The 19,958-nt window shown below is 39.8% G+C and overlaps 1 long non-coding RNA gene across 6 annotated transcripts in view; it reads right to left on the bottom strand.

The window, feature by feature from the left end:
- The window catches only part of LOC125613968, a 279,644-nt gene that overhangs the window by 80,781 nt on the left and 178,905 nt on the right, over positions 1 to 19,958 (bottom strand). For 5 of the 6 annotated variants that reach the window (XR_007344604.1, XR_007344603.1, XR_007344600.1 and 2 more), the window contains one exon: positions 17,802 to 17,864. The exons of the other annotated variant lie outside the window; for it this stretch is intronic. This is a non-coding gene — a long non-coding RNA (uncharacterized LOC125613968). The remainder of the gene's footprint in view (positions 1 to 17,801; positions 17,865 to 19,958) is intronic. 6 annotated transcript variants of the gene reach the window in all.

The raw sequence follows: 19,958 nt of genomic DNA, 5'->3' as shown, positions 1-19,958 counted from the left end.
AGGTACCCTGAGGAGTTGTGTCAGAGATCTGCTGGGAGCCATTAGCCAAGTAGGTATGACAATTTCCTTGCCAGCGTACCCCATGTTGCTGACATTTTGCAGTGACATTGAATGTAGTTGACCTTGCTCAAGGACCAGGGCGGATTAGGGTGTTCCCGGTTTAACATAATCGGGTTTAGGGCGTTCCCAGTTTAGGTTCCAGGTTTAAGGTTTAAGATTATTCCTGCTGGGAATAGGGCGTATCCTGCTGCCTGAGTTCCCCTTGAGTTCTCACGGGATTCAGAGTATATCTTGGGAGACAGAAGCCCAGTGGAGGATTTTGGGCAGAGAACGTGGATTTGGGCAGAGAACGTGGATTTCCCCAGAACGTGTTTGTATACGGCTGGTGTGAGTTCGGGAATAAAGAGTTGCTGTTTGAATCTACAAGCTGTGTGGTGGCTCGTGATTGTGTGCCCAGCCAGACTGCGGCAGAGATCAATTAAAGTTGAGATCAGTCTCCAGCAGTATATTCTTGTCAAGTCAATCCAATTGTTCATTTGTATAATTCTGATAATGAGTGAAAGATAACAAATCAGAGTGTCACAACTCTGCAAAGTGGGTTAGCCTATCTAGACTCAGACTGGAATCCATATATCAATTCTTAGTGCTGTCTGAACTTCTACAGGACTGAGGAGAGAGCAAATTCAAGATCTGAAGAAAGGGTATCAAGTTCAAAGTGTCCTATGTAATATTTTTACTTGTTTGCTATATGTCCATAAGTCAAGTGGTTATCAACAGATAATTTTAAAATTACTAGAGTTCGTTGGGGGCATTCAAGTGGTTAAGATGGTATTTTGGGTAGAATTAATCCCTAATATCACCTCTGTCTATTCATTTCATATAAATTATTTATTTCTGACATTTAGTATAAACCAGACATCACCTCATGGATGGCTCATAAGGGCAGGATCATATTTCCCATTTATTATGGTGTGGTCTTTTTAGTGTAGGAGACAAGAATGGGTGGGGTATATGGAAAGTCAAGTCTTGAATCCCATCTACATGATTTGTAAACAAAAATGGCTGGGAAAAACACACAGAGAGTAAAAAACTTCTTCACGAAACATTTTAATTATGCCATGAAGAACTCTGATGCTACCTTTTTTAATTTTTTTTTTCAAATTAAGTCACTTATGCCAGCTCTGACATATTAATACAGAGTGCCTGGAATATCAAGCCAGAAGGATTCCGAAATTGTGTCTGATCTCAATAGAAGGAGTTTTATGAACACTTAGTAAGTTATTCCTGCCGTAGGGAAAGAAGATTGACAAGGGCATGTATTACCAAGTATTTGCCATTCCTCACAGATCCTAAATAGATTTTTTTCTTTTCCCATTTTTATTGGTACATTCTAGTTGTACATAATGATGGGATTTGTTGTTACAAATTCATACATGTACATAACACATCAATATAATTTGGCCTGCACTTCCCCTTTCCTCCTCTCCGCCCGTCTCCTGGTCCTTTTCCTCTGCTGGTCTCCCTTTGATGTCACAAGATCCCTGACACCCTCTTTCTTTTTCCTCTCTCTCTTCTTGTTTCCACATGTGAGAGAAAAAAATACAACCCTTGACCTTCTGAGTTTGACTTATTTTGCTTAAAATAATGGTCTCAATTTTCATTCATTTTCCTGCAAATGACATAATTTCATTTTTCTTTAGCTAAATAAAACCCCATAGTATATATGTACCACATTTTCTTTATTCATTCGTCTATTTATGGACACCTAATCTGGTTTCATAGTTTGGCTATTGTGAATTGTGCTGCTATAAACATGGGTAGGCATGTATCACTGTAGTATGATGACTTTAATTCTAGATCCTAAATTTTTCTTTTATCACCGACTTTGTCTTTCTAATGACAATGGGGATAAGCTATTAAGCAGCCTCTAATGTGATACATTTCTGGATGTCTCAAAATTATTTTTATTATCATATCATCTCTAGAAATCCTACCTCATAAAGAAGTTCAGGTTGATTTTTATCTTCCATGAAGAAAGTCTTACAAATGTTATTCACATGAACTTTTGAGTATACTGTATGTTGTCGGAGCAAAGAATAGAAAACTAGCAAAACAATTCATAACCCCTGTTCCCCATCTCTGGGAGAAGTGTGCCTACTGACAGCTAAGTTTCTTTTGAAAGCAAAAATATCATGAAAACAAGAAATTTCTGTATAGCTGGAACCTCCAAATCCATTAATCCTAGCTCTCTCTGGTTCTCTTTAAAATCTATGTAAGACAATATATTCTACAACAAATACCTCTCCCAGAGCAATGCAGCTGGACCAGATCCACGCATCCATGTCTCCTGAGAAGCTTAGAAGGCTCCTGGTAATGGGTGGGAAGAGGCAGGAGCAAGGAGAGGACACTGTAATCAGCTATGGATGCTTCCCACTTTACATCATTGATACTGCCAGGCTTCCTCTTGCTAGGACACTAGACCACTATGGCTGGGCAGCACATAAAATCAGCAAACTTGCTTTTATTTAGGATACTCTATCGCAGACAGAGGGACCAGAGGACCTTAGTCCCTGAGAAAACCCCAATAAATGAGGTCTCACTGTACATTCATGGGTTCACTATGGATTGCGGTCCTAGCAGGAGGCCAAACTTCTGGCTGTGGTGAAAGTAATCCAAGGAAAAGTTCCTCTTCAGGCACAGAGAGGTATAAAACTCTGTGCTAAAGCACACATGTGCTAAGAGGACCACGGCAGTCTTTCACTCATATGAAGGACGCTTCCAAATGAGACATGGTGGGCTCTCCAATGGACAATTAGGTACTGATTCCAACCTGTGTGGAGTATCCAACCTTATTTCCATGTTTCCAGGATGAGTCAGGGGACACTTTGCTAGGCTGGGCCCTAAGAAAGTCAGCACTGTGGTGTTGTAAAGGTGGACACCATGCCGTCAGGGAATAGAGGTCACCAGTCCTGTTATAACTGAGCAAAACAGATAAGAGTCACAAGTTTTGCTCAAGTTAGACTATCACCTAGTCCACCCCTCTGTCACCAGGGAGGACAACAAATGCATTCTCCAGCTCCGCCCCACTTTCAATGCATTTGGTAAATGGACATGGAGGGTCAGGGCTGCCAGATGTTTTTCAGTGACCTGTGTGCATGCAGCCAGGGATTAAGATCAAGCCGCTGATGAGTTTTCCTTGTGAACCTGCAGCCCTTAGCAGAAGTGGTGACCACAGGAGACAGGAGCCTCTCTACCTCCACAGGAGGAATTTGCAAGGAGACTTAGAGGCTAGACCTCCAAGGGGAAGCCTAGTTAGAGATTAGAAATGAAGTACAATAAAAACTCTGTCTGGAACAGGTTTATGTAAGATCCCCTGAGTAACAGAAAATTATGAGAAACTCCATCCGGGAGTTCAGTTGAGCATCATAACCTTAGTTTCTGCACATCTGTAAGTCCTATTAGTGATTATGAGATCGGACCGCCTGTGGGTGAATTTGGGAGCTGCTGTTATACTGAGAACCATGAAGATACGAGAGCTAACGTATAGCTTCCTCCACCCCTGGCTCAGAGTTTCTTTGTAGGGGATAAAAGCAAGTGGATCACAAGATTTAGGGCACCCCCAGGCTAAATTACCACCGCCATCCATGAGCAGGAGTACAATTGTGTGTCTTTCTTTCCAGCAATTGCTCATCATGACAGAGTTTGCAGGTAGAGATGTTGCTATGCTGCTGCTGCAACCAGAGCTGAATTTTCCTCTCAGTAGTTCACAGCCCCTCTAGATCCATGGCAGACAAAGGCATCACCAGATCCTCACTAACATGAAAGCCCCGAGAAAGAGAAACACTAACTGCCTTTCTTACAGCATATGGCCAACTGGCCTCACTAATGCTAATACGACAACATTCCTATTTAAACATCTTAGCAGAGGGCTCCAAAATGGCACCACGGTCTCCGTTGTGCATTTTCTTTTTCTTCCTAATAGATCTCTGCCTTTACTAGGTTCCCACTTCCCTGCACACGCAGACTCACAAATGGGCTGTGCCAGATGGGCTCTTAATCATAGTAATCAGCGGGGAAATTAAATGTTAGAAAATCCAGCTAGTCTCCTGAATTTTCCCACTCGAGATTAGGGACTGAGCTGTCACCATGTCCTGTATGAGACCCAGGCTGCCTTTTATAGAAGGGCCAATGTGATGGCTCCGGTTTGGGCTTCGTGCTTTATGGATGTTTGTATTTCTTTCCCAGAAAATGACTGCAGCTCAATTCAGTTTTGTTTCTGTTCTGTCAGCTGCTATTAATACCTCCTATTTACAGAACACACACCTCGGAGGAGCTCAAAACATTTACAGAAATTAACCAAGCCTTGCAACATCCTGTCAAGTGGGCAGGGACTAGATATTACTTTCTTCATTTAAGAGGAAGAGACTGAGCTATTAAGAGGGCAAAATTCTTTGCTTGCCACATAGACAGGACCCCATCGCCCACTCATTTCCAGGCTCTCTTAGGCTGCCAAATAAGGTAGGTATTTATTTATACTGTGATCACTAGCTTAATACTCTAGTATTTTTGAGATAGACATATGAACACACACACGTACATGTTGTGAAGTCCTCATGTGCAAATACCATGTCTTCTTTCCAGGAATCTTCCAAGAACGTACTGTACGATTCTTCTAGTAGGTGCCCAGTAAGTGTGATTGACTGGCTTGCAATAAGCCAACACCTTCTTTCTACAGCACTACCCTCCCTCTCAAAAGACTCCTAGATTCTGTTCAACTGTCACTTTCTCAGGTGACCCCAAGGTCCTATCCAGAGCCAGGTTTGGGGGTAAACCAGTCATCCCCACCTCGTCCAGCACTTCCCCTGTTGCAATTATTAGAATAGCATAGTGAGAAGAAAGGAACTTTTTTTGTCTTTGAGACAGATGGGACTCCACTGGAGTCCTACTTCTGCCATTGGAAGACCTTGGACAAGGCAATTAATTTTTCTCTATCTCCTCATCTGCAAAATGAGTCTGATAGTATAACTCATAATAATATAATATAACTCATGAGGGCACTATTTTTTGTAAGAGGAGGAAATAGAAACAATTTACTCTTCACTAATACAACAATGGTCAAATAAACGAGAGTACATCAATACTGGGGGATACTCTGTACTCATTACAAAGACTAGCCATCCAGAAAGAAAAACTGGCAACAAAATACTTCTAAGACATATTAAGTGTGAAGAATGAGTTGCAGAGAATATGGATATTTCTCTGTATATGAGAAAACTCCCAAACTATGTTCTCATTATGTGCAGAATTACTGAAAGTCAGGGAATAAGATATTGAATGAGATAAAGTGTGTAAAGCATGTAAATAAAATGCCCACAAACAGTGGTTACCACTGTCACTGTTGTAGAGTTCCTTGGGGGTGAGGCTATGTTTCAATCTTTGTAGCTCTAGCTGCTGGCACACCATAGTGAAAGAAAATTACTCAATGAAATGACCTAATCAGTAATCAACTGTTGAGTTAGGAAATAAGAGCACTAAAGTGAATCACAAAGAGTCTAATGTATTGTTTGGAATGTGTTGAATGTAGGGAGGCAGCATTGTCCTTTGGGAAGAAACAGGATGGAGAGTCATGAGGCCCAGATTCCAGATGAGTGTTTCTTAAAGTAGTCCCAGGACCACCAGCAGCCACATCTCCCAGGTGGCTTATAAATCACTAAGATTCCTGAGTCACACCCCTGATCTGAATCAGATTCTTTGGAATTGTAACACAAGAAGCTGCTTTGTGCATGATTTCTTTTTTTCCCCCAGTTTTATTGAGATATACTGAAGGAATAGGAATTGTACATATTTAAGGTGCATAACTCAATGTCTTTATACAAGTGTACACTGTGAAATGATCACCACAGTCAAGCTAATTAACATATCCCTCACCTATGGAAGTTACCATTGTCTTCTTTCCCTTTTTCCTTTCTGCTTTTCTCCCTCCCCTTCTTCCATTCTTTTTTCCCTTCTTCCTCCCTCCCTCCCTCCCTCCCTCTCTCTCTCTCTCTCTTTCTCTCTCTCTCTCTCCCTCTCTTCCTTTCTTCCTTCTATCTTTTTTTGTGATGAGAATACTTGAGATCTATCATCTTAGCAAATGAAGGATAACTGGATTGGATGACTTCACCTTGCTAAAATGTCCATACCATGTAAAGTGACCTCCAGATTCAATGTAATCACTATCAAAATCCCAATGGCATTATTTACAGAAATAGAATTTTTTTTTTCAAAATTCATAAAGAACCACAAAATACTATCCCTTATGGCCAAAGCAATATTGAGCAAGTAGAATCCAGCTGCAGATATTGTATTTCCTGACTCCAAAACACATGACAAAGCTATCATGACCAAAACTGTATAGTGCTGTTGCTTAAATGTATAGCCATAGAGACCAATGGGACAGTATAGAAAGCCCAGGAATCCGTGCATTCTTGTTAACTTATCTTCAACAAGAGTGACATGAAAAAAAGAGTCAGAAAAATGGTTTCCTCAGTAAATGGTGCTGGAAAAATTTCATATCCACATGCAGACGAATAAAATTGAACCTTAAACTGTACACAAAGAGCAACTCAAACATAGTAGAGACTTAAATGTAAGACTCAAAACTGTAAAATTACTGTAAGAAAATAGGACAAAAGCTTCCTGATGTTGGCCTTGGCAATGATTTTTTGGATTATTACACCAAAAGTATAACAACAAAAGCAAATAGATGGGATTGCATCAAACTGCACATCTCCACAGCAAGGGAGCAACCAGCAGAGTGAAGGCAGCCCTGCGCTGGCATATACTTGCAAGCCATTTGTCTCCCAAGGGGTTAATCTAATTTTTATCCACAGATATAAGCTTGAGAATGGCTGGTTTTGCTCTTGTCCTGACTCCCTGTTTGACTTTGGGCAGATCATGACCTTTCTAGAATATACTCCTTCTCTACAATGTAGGGTCTGGATTTCAAATGTTCCCTTAAGTTTTCAAATTCTATACCCATGACTAATCCAATCCCTTGACTTTGGGTACCCTATACATAAGCCATAGAAGATGGACTATGCTAACCTGGTTTGAGCTCCTTGGGTTCCTGGGCTATCATTTGGACACCTTTCAAATTCAGAAGCTGCTTGTGATTGGCCCTTGGTTCTTTATTCTTTAATTACTAAAACCAACTAGCAAGGACACTGAGCATTGGTTCTAAATAATTAAAATATAATTCTAATATTTAATACATGTGTGTTATAATAAATGCAGTATGATAACATAATAACATAACAAATAATAAAAGAAATACATTCTCTTCCCCTCCCCCCAACACACACACACATATACAAAAAGGAAAAATAGCTTAAAGACTTTGGAACAGATACAGAAAACACTGTTTAGGAAAAGATTACTGAAGAATGTCAATAAAATGTTCCTCTATGGCCTTGGGTATGGCCAGAATAAGAAGCATGTAGTCTGTCATCTTTGTGGGAATTGGAAGCCAGGAAAGCAGGTGGCCAAGAGGAAAAGGGGGACCCTAGCATATTTTCAGTATAGCGGGACGAAAAATGGCAACCCTTCAATAAACCCCAGAGGTTGTTAGAAGGCAAAATCCAAGACAAATTCACCCCTCCTTTGGTCTCCAGACAGAGGATAGTTTCTCAGAGTCAAGAAGAAACAGTTCTAAGTCTTAATAAGAATGTTTTGTAAAGAGATTTCTACCACAGGAAAGATACAGAGGGGCCACACCAAAAGCAAAAACCAGAGTCAAAATATTCTTTCAAAAACACCTTGAAATAGACTCATAAAAGCAAGATTATTGATGCTATGCAGAGTCAACGGTTTGGGACTGAAAAATTCCTTGGGTCTAGGACACTGCCTGGCACATAGTTAAGTATCAAATAAATATTCATGAAATGAACACAAAGCCTGGATTTGTCTTCTCCACTCCACTTACTAAGTGCACAGTTTTGCAAGACTTCCTTGGTTCCTCAGAGCCCCAATTTCCTTATCTATAAAATTGGAATACTAATGAGATCTATTTCACAAGGTTATTGGAACCATTGAATGAAATAATGCATGTGAAAGTGACTAGTCTTGTCACTAGCCTCATTAAGCATTCAGTCAACATTTAAAAGAAGACATTTCTTTTTGCGATGGTATGATGGTATAGGGTGATAGTCCTTTGAGCCTTTTTTGTCTTCCTTGTAAAGCCTGATAAAGTCGAGTGTGATTTAGGACTGTCCCAGAGGCAATGCTTTTGGAATTCTCCAATTGTCTTAATTCTAGTGTTTTTATGATATTCATCTGAGCTCTATATTCCCTTTAGTAATTAAAACTAAATCACAAAACAGGCAATATGAGTCTTAAAAAAAAAAAAAAAAAAACAGCCTCTGAAGATTCTTTCAGAAATACCTTGAAATAGACTCATGAAGTTAGGCTAAGATCATTGATGCTTACACAGGGAAAATAGTTTGGGACTGATGAATTACTCAGATCCAGGACACTGCTCAGCATGTAGTAAGTATCAAATTTGCACAAAATGAACACAAGATCTGATGCTTCCAACCGTAGTAAAAGTGAAAACAAATTTTTAAGAGTTATAGGACATGATGGTAGAAATGGAGGCGTTAAACCCCAATATTAAATGGAAATCAGAATTAAGCAAGTTACCTAGAAGTAAGCTTCCTCTTCCCAGTCTCCTAGATTGCTGGAGTTAGACATTCACCAACCTTCTACCAGAAACATGCTGTGGTTTGAAAGTGTCCACTCCAGAAACTAGGCATTGCCAGAGTAGTAGTATTATGAGGGGTACCCTTATAAGATGATTAGGCCATGGGGCTCCTCCCTCCTGGATGGAATTAGGGCCCTTTTAGAAGAGGTTTTATACCTCATGTGCTCTTTTGCTCTGCTATATTCTGCCTTGTGAGGATGCTTGGTTCTCCCACTCTGGAGAAGACTGCTCTTGCCAGACAACCAAACCCGCTGGTGCCTTGATCTTGGGCTTCCCAATCTCCAAAACCGGGAGGAGTACATTTCTACTTGTTTATAAGCTATGTAGTCTGTGGTGTCGTAACAGCAGTGCAAAACAGACCGAGACCCTCACATTCAGTCACCTCAAAAATATAGAGCTTTCCTTGTAAAAATTTCTAAGGGAGAAAGTTAAAATTCCTTAAGTTACAGCTGCCACATTTGGAATCCGTGGAGCCAGGAGCAGGGGACTGACCAGAAGCTCTTAGATTTGGTCTCTCTCTCTCTTTCCTACTGGCCCTGACTCTACTTCCTGTCAGTCTCACTTCTGCTCATTCCATGCACTTTCACTCTCACCCATGAGGCAGACACTTGTGCCTTATCTTGTGCCTTCTGTGTAAGCAGGTCTCACGCATTTCTTGTTTATTGGTATGTGCCCAGCCTTTGCACAGCGCTGAACATACAGAAGTACAGAAAAAAATATTTGTTAAATAAATTGTATATTAGCTGAGAAAACACAGGGGATTCCATATAAAAGAACAACTATTGTTTTACCTCTACAAAAATCCCCAGCCATTCCTACTGTTTCTCACTGTTTTCTTTTGCGAGGCATACATTTATTATTATGTATTTCATGCATTTATTTGTTCGCTTCCTTCTGAGCTGTGAGAGCCTCAAGAATGAGGAAAATGTCTTCCTCCTCTGCATCCTCCCACTAAGGGCCACTTCAAGGCTCCACTCACAGCGGTGGTGATTCATCAAGCATGGTAGACTGTCTCAGAACCAACTTGATAGGTACAGCTCACTCTGGATGTCCCAGGGGAGAAGGGACCAAGTCTCACACCTTCTGGCACCTAGAGCAATGCCTGAGGCATTAAAGGACAGTCACTCAATATTGACTGGGGAAGAGAGAGAAGCACTATGAATAAATGAAATTCAAGATAAAAATCCAAATGTTTCAATGAAGTCAAACATGCAGCAAAATAAATGAATGTGCTTTTCTATTCATCTTACCCTGAATTCATTCAACAAGTACTTATTGAATGTCTCATTTGTACCAGTCATTATACTCGGGAACAGTGACTTGAAGATAGATTACACATGTGTGAGAAAAGAGGTCTGCATGGAATTCTCACTCCAGTGGGGAAGGTGGATGATGCCGAAGTGGTTGCCAGCGTGGACAGTACCAATGGGCAAGGAGAGAATACCACCTCTCACGGAGATGCTGAGGAAGCACGGAGTAGACAGTGGGTGGACAGGGAAAGAGAAGGAAAGAGGAGACTAAAGAATGTTCAACAAAACTCATCTGATCCTGCAGCAAGAAACTTCTTACAAAGACCAATGGATCTAGGATATTAGTCACTCTTCAAACTAATGGTTTAATGTGTTGGAAAATTTTGGTGTAGCAAACAGACATCTTCTGTGCATAGTGATATTGACAACCATCAGTCCAAATCCCTCAACATACTCATTTGACTGACTCATTTGACAGACTCAAATGCCCGTGTTCAGATTTAGTCTGACCTCTCTGACCTTGGCATCACACATAAGTTATTTTCATATGTCTTAACATGTATAAGAAAGTGGGGAGCTTTGGTTTTTGAAATGGGAGAGGCTGTGAGCTCACATATGAGGATGTGCATATGAGTGTCTATTTGTGTCAGCTTGTAAACAAAAGGGGTGTGTGGAAACAAGAAAGCAAATCTTCAAACAGAATGATTCTTCTCAGTAAGCAGCCCTTTTCATCCCGTACGTCAGAATTTTCTCTCTGATGAGGGTCACCATGAAGAAACACAGTGGAAGACAATCAAGGGTTATGAACCCAGTCCTACCAGGTGGTAGTTCAGGAAAAGTTGCTTAACTTTCTCATACTCTTTCCCATCTGAAATCCATTAAGTTGGAAAGCAAGTAAAGTTACCTGTCACTCATAAGTGCCCAATATATGTGGATTATGTTTTCTCATTTCCTAATAGCAAGACAAGATAAGAAATACCAGTGCTATGTTTGTATTTGCCATGAGACACACATCAGAACTACAGTATGGAGAAAACACTTGGGAGTAGCGGTAGAGGAAAGAAGAATGACACAGCCCCTTTAGGGGACCATGTCTTTGCTTCATTCTTGTTTGTCTGTGTGACCTCCCTGTGCTTCTTGCACATGAACACTTACTCCTGGATGTCAATGCCCAGTTCAGTGATGGCTCAAGAGGAAGGTGGCAGCTCTAGGCAACTCTCCTAGTTCATGGCCATTCTTCTCCACCCTAACTTTTCAGGTGAGTCCTGCTACTGGTACAAGAGGAACACACACTGCTGCCCTGACTTGATCTGATATCCCTGAGCCAGGTAAGCTGATGCCATTCTGATTTTGCTTGTGATTTCAATTACAAAAGGCAAGATTGGAAGAAAGAGAAAAGGTATACATCCAAAAGGCTGCTGTGGGCTTCTAGAGAATTGTTCTATTTGAATGGAGGTAATTGCAAACTCAACTGCTAACAAACTAAACAGCAATTTACACACACTCGCAAAGGCTCATTTGAAAGCTTCACAACTCATATTCTCTAAAATTTCTACTTGTTATAGAAAACAGATATAGAATGCACTTTCTTTTAGTGGTTTGTCAGTCAACTGAGCCTCAGAAATATGTTCATAAACACATTACATGGGGAACTACTGCATTTTCTTTATTGGCATATTATAAATAAAATATAAATAATGTTACTTTTACTATAACATAAATATATCATGATTCCATCTATCCAATAAATATTTATTTGGTAAATTCAGCGGATTAGACAATGAACTAGATCAACAGAAATGCACACATGGAAAGAATTAATATATTCCCTTGAATATTATTTTCTGATATAGCTGAGATACAGATTTTACAGTAAAACCTGCTGTTATGTTTTTTCAGCACATCACATTTAGCTTTCATAATATTTCACAAACTTAAATTTTTCATTCTTAATGCATTCTCTCTTCAAAAAAAATTGTTTTTAGCCAATCTCACTGAAGTATCCTCTGTAAAGAAAATGGAATTCCCTATTTAAGATGATTTTACACTTGCTATGGAAATTTTGATTCAAAAAGAGTCTCAGATTGGATATTCTTTGCCTGAAACCCAAGTAGAAAGGAAGCACATTAATAGCACGATGATGAATGTCCTCAAATAAAGCCATCCTTTCTCATAGTTTCTAAGACAAGTCATGTTTGAAGAGCTGTTTGAAAAAATGAATGGTGTTTGGGGACTGGGAATGTATCTCAGTGGTGCAGCACTTGCCTAGCATGCAGGAGACCCTGGGTTCAATCCCTAGCACTGGAGAGAGAGGGAGGGAGGGAAAGAGAGAGAAGGATGAATGGACAATAAGAGTAAGATAGCGATGTTCTCATGCATACATCCCTGATTAAGTTAGAGTTTCTTTTTAATTCATCCTATGCAAGTATCTATGAGTACTTACTACCTGCTAGGAAAAGAAGAAGGTTATTAAAAACAAAGTTAAAAAATGTCCCTAGCTAAATATGTATGCATAAAATATGTTTTTTAAAAACTAAATAATTATAGAATAGTATAAAATATAGTATAAAAAACTAATTCTTATAGAATGCGACACCAGGAGTCTGGTGCCAGTTATTATCACTTTTTTTGCCCAAAAGAGGTAGATGGAAGGATGGGATTATGACATTTCTTAAGAGTGGTTGTTAAAATACCTTGATGCTTATGAGGAATATGCAATAGTAGCTAATAACTCAGCATATATACCAAGGCAGGAGAAAATGCAAAGATGCAGAAAGGAAGAACACAGCACTGAGCTTCAGCCTACATGCTTCAGGGATGTGAGTTCGAGGTGACTCCTACCACTATTAACTACTGTTTATAGAATGCTTCCCAAATGCCAGGAACAGCAGAAGATATCTATTTTATATACATATAATATTCTCATTTAATTTCCATAGTAGCATAATGAAACAGGTAATCTTTCTTCCTATTTTATCAATTTTCTAAAGAAGGATGTCTGACAAAGAAGAATGACACATCTAAGCTCACACAGTGAGAAAACCAGAGCCAGGATCCAAGCCAGGATCCAAGCCAGGATCAACAGGCTGACTCCAATGCTCAGCCTATGTTGCTAACCTCGGATCGAGTTCAGCCTAACATTCAAAGCAGGAAATGGCTGAAAGAAAACAAAGTGATCACCAAAATAGGGATTCTTACTTTTTGTTGAATCTTAGACTCCTATCACAACGTTATGAAAACTATAATTCCTCTCCTTGGAAAAAAGCCTATATGTTCACAATTTTGTGTGTGAATGTTTTGGAGATTTTCAAACTTCTTAAAACTAAAGCTATGAATCTGTAGCCTGAAGGTTGTTACTCAAGGTCTCCAGATCACAGAGAGGACTTGACTGGGGCGTTGGGCATAGAAATGTCTCCTTAGCCAAAACAACCCAGCTGACACAAAGTCTCTAATGTAAGCAAGTATTTAAAATCATAGATTTGATTCTTAACAGGATTAGTCATAATGGAGATCCCAAATTGTAAAGATATTGTTAAAGAATACAAATTCCAACCTGATTCTTGCAGCATCCTTTAGAGGATGTATCTAAGTTAGGAAGAAGAAAGGTTGCTAGAATCATAGCACCCTACAGTAAGGCTATGCACCTTGGTCATGACCTTGAGGCCAAAGGAATTGGCTCAGACAGTCCCAAACTGAGTAGCCATTTCACAGACAGCCCACACAGCCCAGCAGGTCACTGCTCTCTAACTCTGTCATCATGACACTGCCATCTGCAGCAACTGAGCTGAGATTGCTCAAGACCAAATTTATCACACCCAACATTCCATTCTTACATAAGAATCACCTGCCGCTGGTGCATAAATTTCAGCACCTAGCAGAGCCAAGGGTAATCAAGATTTAAAAGGAAGGGGCCTGAATAAATATCAAGCAGATTTCCTCTCTGTGGGGCTGAGTTCTGAAAAATCTTTGTGCCCTCACGTGCACCTCGAAGGAGACTGTCATTTTTCTACTTTCTGTCTGCATTGTTATTGCGGGGAGTGGGGGCAGGGCAGATGATGCTCTGAGCCATAGGCAATCTGTCTTCTTGGAGGTTCTGTTCAAGCTATGACCTCGGTTCTCTCCAGTTTATGTCTCTCCTCACAAATTTCAGTTTGCTCTCATCACCAACTAAATTAACCATAAAGCAAAGCCTTCACTCACATTACTGAAGCCCAAGAGGAATCAGTCCAAGCCTGGAGCTGGGCCTCTCTGTACTAAAGGCAGCGGCTAGCCTAAGGGGAAATGCAGGAATGGCCCTCACATCCCTGTTTATAAAGCACTTTGGGTCACCTAGAAGATTCTCATTGCTTGAGACTTCAGAGTGGAGGTACAGTGTTTGCTGAAAGCTACAGAAGGAGATAGCATTGTTTAAGGAGTGGTAGGATTGAGATAACCATTGGTGGTAGAGAGAGCACAGGGAAGAGGGTTTCACCTCAACCAGAAAAAGGGCCAAGAAAATACCTACAGCTCTGTTTGGTGCAGTTTGGGAAAATGATATTAGGCTTAACAAATATCTGAAAAGGCTTGACTCTATGACCTTGGCTAGTTTCCTCCTCCGAGTTTCCATTTGTAAGATGTAGGAATAGAAGGAAGCTTCTTCCTGCACCAGCATGCCAAGATGGAAGGTGGAAGAAAAGGCCTTTGAAGCCAACATAATTACTCCTCTGTCCAGGGAAATATAAACAACAATAACTGCAACAGCCTTCAGCTCTGCTTTTTGAATGAGTTCTTTGCTTCTGTCTGAGAGGTAAAGTAGTTCATTCCTTGGGGAAAAGTTGAATGTGGAATGGCGGGCCATGCCCTGCTCACTTTAGTTTCGTGATGTCACACTGAATCATTAGTAATACAAAGAACATTCAATAAAATTTCACTAAGTCTCCAGCATGTGCCTAGGGCTGCAGTAGGTCCTGTAGGATAGATAAAGAAAAGTGTGTGACATGTACAGAGGGTCTTTAAGCCCCTTAACATTTTCTCAGAGGTTTACATGTTCTGTTTTTAAAAGCCAAGCACAAAATAAGCTATTATGTTTTAAAGGTATGTTTTTTAAAAATAAATATTATTTCTGTCTACTAATAGAAGTCAGCGAGTTTGATCAAAAATTGGCTTGTTTTTATGCTCTTACAAATACATTCTGCACATGTTTTATTTATCTTTGCTATGCGTGTCTATGAGACACTCTGCTTTGGCATTTATAGGGAGTACATTGGCTTGGATTCTGGTTAGATGCCTCTAGGTAAAGCACAAATAAGTCAATCAAGAAACTTTTGAATTTTCAAACAAATGCATGCTTATACATTTTGAAGTTCCACTCCAGTGCAATCACTGTATGACATGAAAGCAAACTAAAGGAATTGTTTTTTTGGAAGCTGTCCTAATTCCCAAGTGTGCTCATTGGTTAATAGTTCTGCACATCCTTGGAATACCAAATGCTACCTCAAGCTAATTCCCAGTGACCTGCTGTTATTCTTTTTTGTACACTTATTTTTATGCCAAGTAGATAGATGGTCAGTAATATCATCTTCCCAGACTACTTTGTTTCACTTTGAAGTTTTCTAAGACAAAGCACTTATCAGTGTGTTGTAAGTGACAGTCACTTTCAAAATACACCTTGAGTACAAAACAGAACTTTTCTGGATGTAAAAATGATCCAAATGAGATCTTTCTTTCCAATGCCATCTGTCTTCATTATTACCTGAATGCACTTGTCCTAAAGGTTCTGTATGAATATATTGGGTGATTATATTGAATATATTGGGTGATTTCCATTACATTATGACACATAGAATAGCTATTAGGATTTTCTAGTCACATTCCATATTTCTAAGAAGTTTTCTTCCAATAATTTAAAGAACTATTTTTGAACCTTAGATATTCAGAATTGACTATACTCTTCAATTCATGAAATATCAAGGCATGTTAGGTCTACGGTGAACAATAAGAATAGCATGTATTTAGGGTGACTGCCCCCCCTTGGACTTTCCCAGGATATAACACTTGCCATGTGAATTCTCCAGGCAAATACGGAATAACCTCATCATCCCAAATATATTATAATTCCCCATTTATAAGGACCACACATTTCAGTACCTAGCAGAGCCTAGAATCACTTTGTTGGGTAAACGGAGAGCAGCATTTTGCTCTTCTCTACTGTAGTTTCCCCAAATACAAATTAGAGATATGGGACTGAGTCCTCTGGGGTCCAACAAGACCCTGTTTACAACTAGACAGATCCCTGCAACTTCTTCTACACCTTAATTTCACCTTGAACTTGAAGAAAACCCATGTCATCATTTGCCTGTTGGTGCACTACCATTCCAAAGTGCTAGCTTGAAATACCACAGGCATGAATGGGGTCTTTGTCTTCATCACATGTTATTCAGGAAGAGCAACATTGCCACTTTGTGTTTTGAGGGAGTAGAGTGACTGAGATGTTATAATTGTCATAGTTTTCAAAGCAGAGGAAACAGGTATAAAGTCTGTTTATCCTTCTAATTTCTTTAAGGAGAAAGAAAAATCACAATTCTTCTTGGTTTTTTCTATCTTTAGCTATGCTTCTAGCTCTATGCTGAAACTTTCCTAAACCTCTCTAGTTCTAAACTGGCCTTTGAGGACGTGGATGAACAACTTTTTTCACTACTGAGAAGGGTTCAGGGTGGGGAAGTAAACCCTTCACATATTTGCACACAGATATTTTCATAATAAATTCGTAATGGAAATCCAGAAGATCACTAACTATCCCTCATCCTGACTGCTTCTATTTTATGAAACAAGTCAACTTAAATAAACCTCAGGAAAAATGACCAGGTGACCACCTTTTAAACCACAATATGGTAAAAGCTAACATTTACCAGGGTATTACTGCGTGCCTTAGTACTGGATTTGGGCCATTAAACTTCACAATAATAATTCCTTGAAGAAACAACTATTGCTCCCATTTCAAAGGAAAGAAAAATGAGGCTGAGGGCGGTTAATTAATTCACCAGTACACACTTGGTAAGGTTGGAGTTTGGATTTAAGCCCAAGCAATTTGATTCTAAAAGCAGTGCTTATAGCCACCTGCCACATTAAATAATAAAAGCAGCTAGCTGGTGTCCCTGTACAAACAGGACCCCAATGTCTAAGTGCTGAGAAAGCTCTTTGTTAGAACAGACCTAAGGCTGACCAGAACACACGTGCCTGTGAAGCACAGCACGTGTGTCTGTCTACCTATTTAGGTCAAAAGGTACAGGCTTTCTGGCCGTAGGTATTAAAGGATCTGAAGAAAGAGATTGTAATCTGTTGATTAATTCAGAAGTAAGATATATTGTCTTGCCAATCTGCTATGTTATTTCTTCAGTACTTCTATTGCCCTTCCTGAAAAATGCAGATGATATTTCCTAGGTGTCTATGAGAAATGTCTGGCTAAAATAATGGAAAAGAACAATGCAAACTGTAAAGTGCTTTAAAACAATTATCCCATATGTTAAGCCATTTCCAAAATAGCAATTTCTTCAAATGCCCTTGCAAAGCAAATGAGACACAGCTGCTAGAATGCTCTGCAAGGAGACGGAAATCCAGCTCTTTCAAACGTTCAAGGGGAAAATACACACCGTAAAATTGACCCAAAGATGAATTTTACAAGAAGCATGGAAGTGTCATCAAAATTTTCAGTGCTTAATTCTAAAAGAGTGCCTGCATTGCAAAGATCAAATGAGGTAGTTCTTCAACAGAAACTTGGGGAAATACTCTTCAGTGACCCTTGCATAAAAGTTAGAAATATAAATGACACTCACCTAAGGAGCAGGAGTGTGGAAACCAAGTTTACCGGCTCTTCTCAATTTTTTCCAAAGACAAGTCTGTTGGGGAAAAAAATAAGGAGGCTGTTTAAAAAGAAAAGAAGAAGAAGAAGAAGGAGGAGGAGGAGGAGGAGGAGGAGGAAGAGGAGGAGGAGAAAGAAAAAGAAAAGGAAGAAGGAAGAAAAAAGAAAAGCAAAGAAAGGATGAGGTGTCCATGGAATGCTGCGAGGCTTTGGGAGTGACTCAGCACTTACCAAGGGGCAGTGACAATTAAGAGTTTGTTGAAAGAACTCTAATAAAACTCAGCATTCCCTGTAATCTCAGAACAAGACTGCACCACTAAAGAAAATGTACAGCCCTGCGTTTGGGGGGCTGTGGTGTGACAGAAGTTGCTTGGGAGTGATGGAACTTGAGGATGAGTCACGAACTCCTCAGATGGAGTTGCAGGAAGCCGCAGGAAGCTGGTTGGGTCTCTGCCCTCTCCTGGTGTCTCTCCCTCTCGAGGGATTTCTGCCCTTTTACAATAAGCCAAAGGGAACGGGTGAGCTGGCCAATGGGCAATGAGAAATTGTGGAACAAGCAAAACTTCACAGTCACTTGTAGCATAAAGTATAACACGCATACATTGTATAAACAAATCCCAAGATGGAGCGGAGGAAAGATTTTGGCTGAATCTCTGGGCCCTGGAGAATCATTAGTGCAGATGCCTGTCTCTGGATGGAGGAGCAGTTAGGTTATCCAAGATGGATGCTAAGCAGATTTTTAAAATTCTTTGGGGAGGAAGAAAATCACAGTTCTTCTTAGTAGCTAATTTCTATCTTTAGCTACTCTTGTAGACCTTAAGTTCTGTTCTGAAATGTCCCTAAACCTCTCCTGTTCTCAACTGGTCTTTGAGGACATGGATGAACAACTTTTTCACTGTGTGTGTGGCCAGGGGTAGAGGCATGGTGGTTTGGGTGAGTTAATCTTTCATATATTTGTACATAGATATTTTCATAATAAACTCATAACGGAAACTTAGGTGTTGATTTTCTCCCTTTCCTTCCTGAAAACTCCCCATTCCACCCTACCCCTGTCCCAGGTTATAGAAAGGAAAGGAAAATAAAAATTGTATACCCTGGTGTCATTTTTTCTATTTCAGGAGGCCAAGTACAGGCTGAGTGAAGAGTTTATCTTTTCACAGCTTAAGGCAAAAACAAAACAAAATAAAACAACATCAATAAAAGGATTAAGAATTAGAGATTTGCCATTTCTCTGTTAGGTTTTCAAAATGCTTGTGTTGATTTTCTTGTTCTAGAATAAATTCAGGTGTAAAACAAAATTTTTAAATTGTACTGCCCTCCTATCTGTTCTTCATTCATAAATGAAGTTGCTCAGTGCTTAGAACTGATTGCCATAAACAAAAGGGGTATAAAAATTTCCGAAGAGTGATCAAAACCACGCTTCTATAATGTGGCTCTCCCCTTTCAAAAAAAAAAGAAAGTTATTCTTGTAATTGATATTCTTTTCTTTTAAGTAGAAAAGAATTAGATTGTGTTGAACTCTCTCTCTTTCTCTGTGTCTATGTGTCTGTCTCTCTCTGTCTCTGTTTCTCTCTTTCTGAATCTCTCTGCCCTTCCATTTTGGAGTTTCTGTCGGAAGAAGGAAGGAATGTTCTGTTTTTAATCAACCAGAACAGTACTAATTTGAATTTGAAACATTCAGGTTCCAAGGAAACTAAACTTCAGTCTTATGGAATGGGAAGAGCCTTCCCTTTTATCAGACAAAAAGTGTGCTTTTCCTTTCGTCCTTGACCTATGTCAGTACCAAAAAAATGAGCCATCCATCTGCCCATGCATGTTCAGAAGCAGGAGCTGAGTCCCATGACCAACAGCAAAGTAAGCCGACTCCTCCTTGATTCTGACCAAGCCAGTAACTTGCATTTGAGTTAGGGTTGGATTTAGATGAGCAATTCAATAACTGTATAGTGAAAGGAAGACTAGGGGCTTAGGAATCAAATCCCACAGTGACCTTGGTAAGGATTTTGCTCTTTTATGGGCAGCTTAGTAGATAGGGTCAGTCTTTTAATTTACTTAACAATTTGCAGAGAGCTTTCCCTTTGTAACACTTAATCGTTTCTCCTCAACTCAATTTCTTCATCCATACAATTGGGTT

The sequence above is a fragment of the Marmota marmota genome, unplaced genomic scaffold (genome assembly GCF_001458135.2).
Source record: "Marmota marmota marmota unplaced genomic scaffold, marMar, whole genome shotgun sequence".
NCBI lineage: Eukaryota > Metazoa > Chordata > Mammalia > Rodentia > Sciuridae > Marmota > Marmota marmota.
Note: the sequence above shows the minus strand (reverse complement) of the source record. Positions and strands in the feature narration are given on the sequence as shown.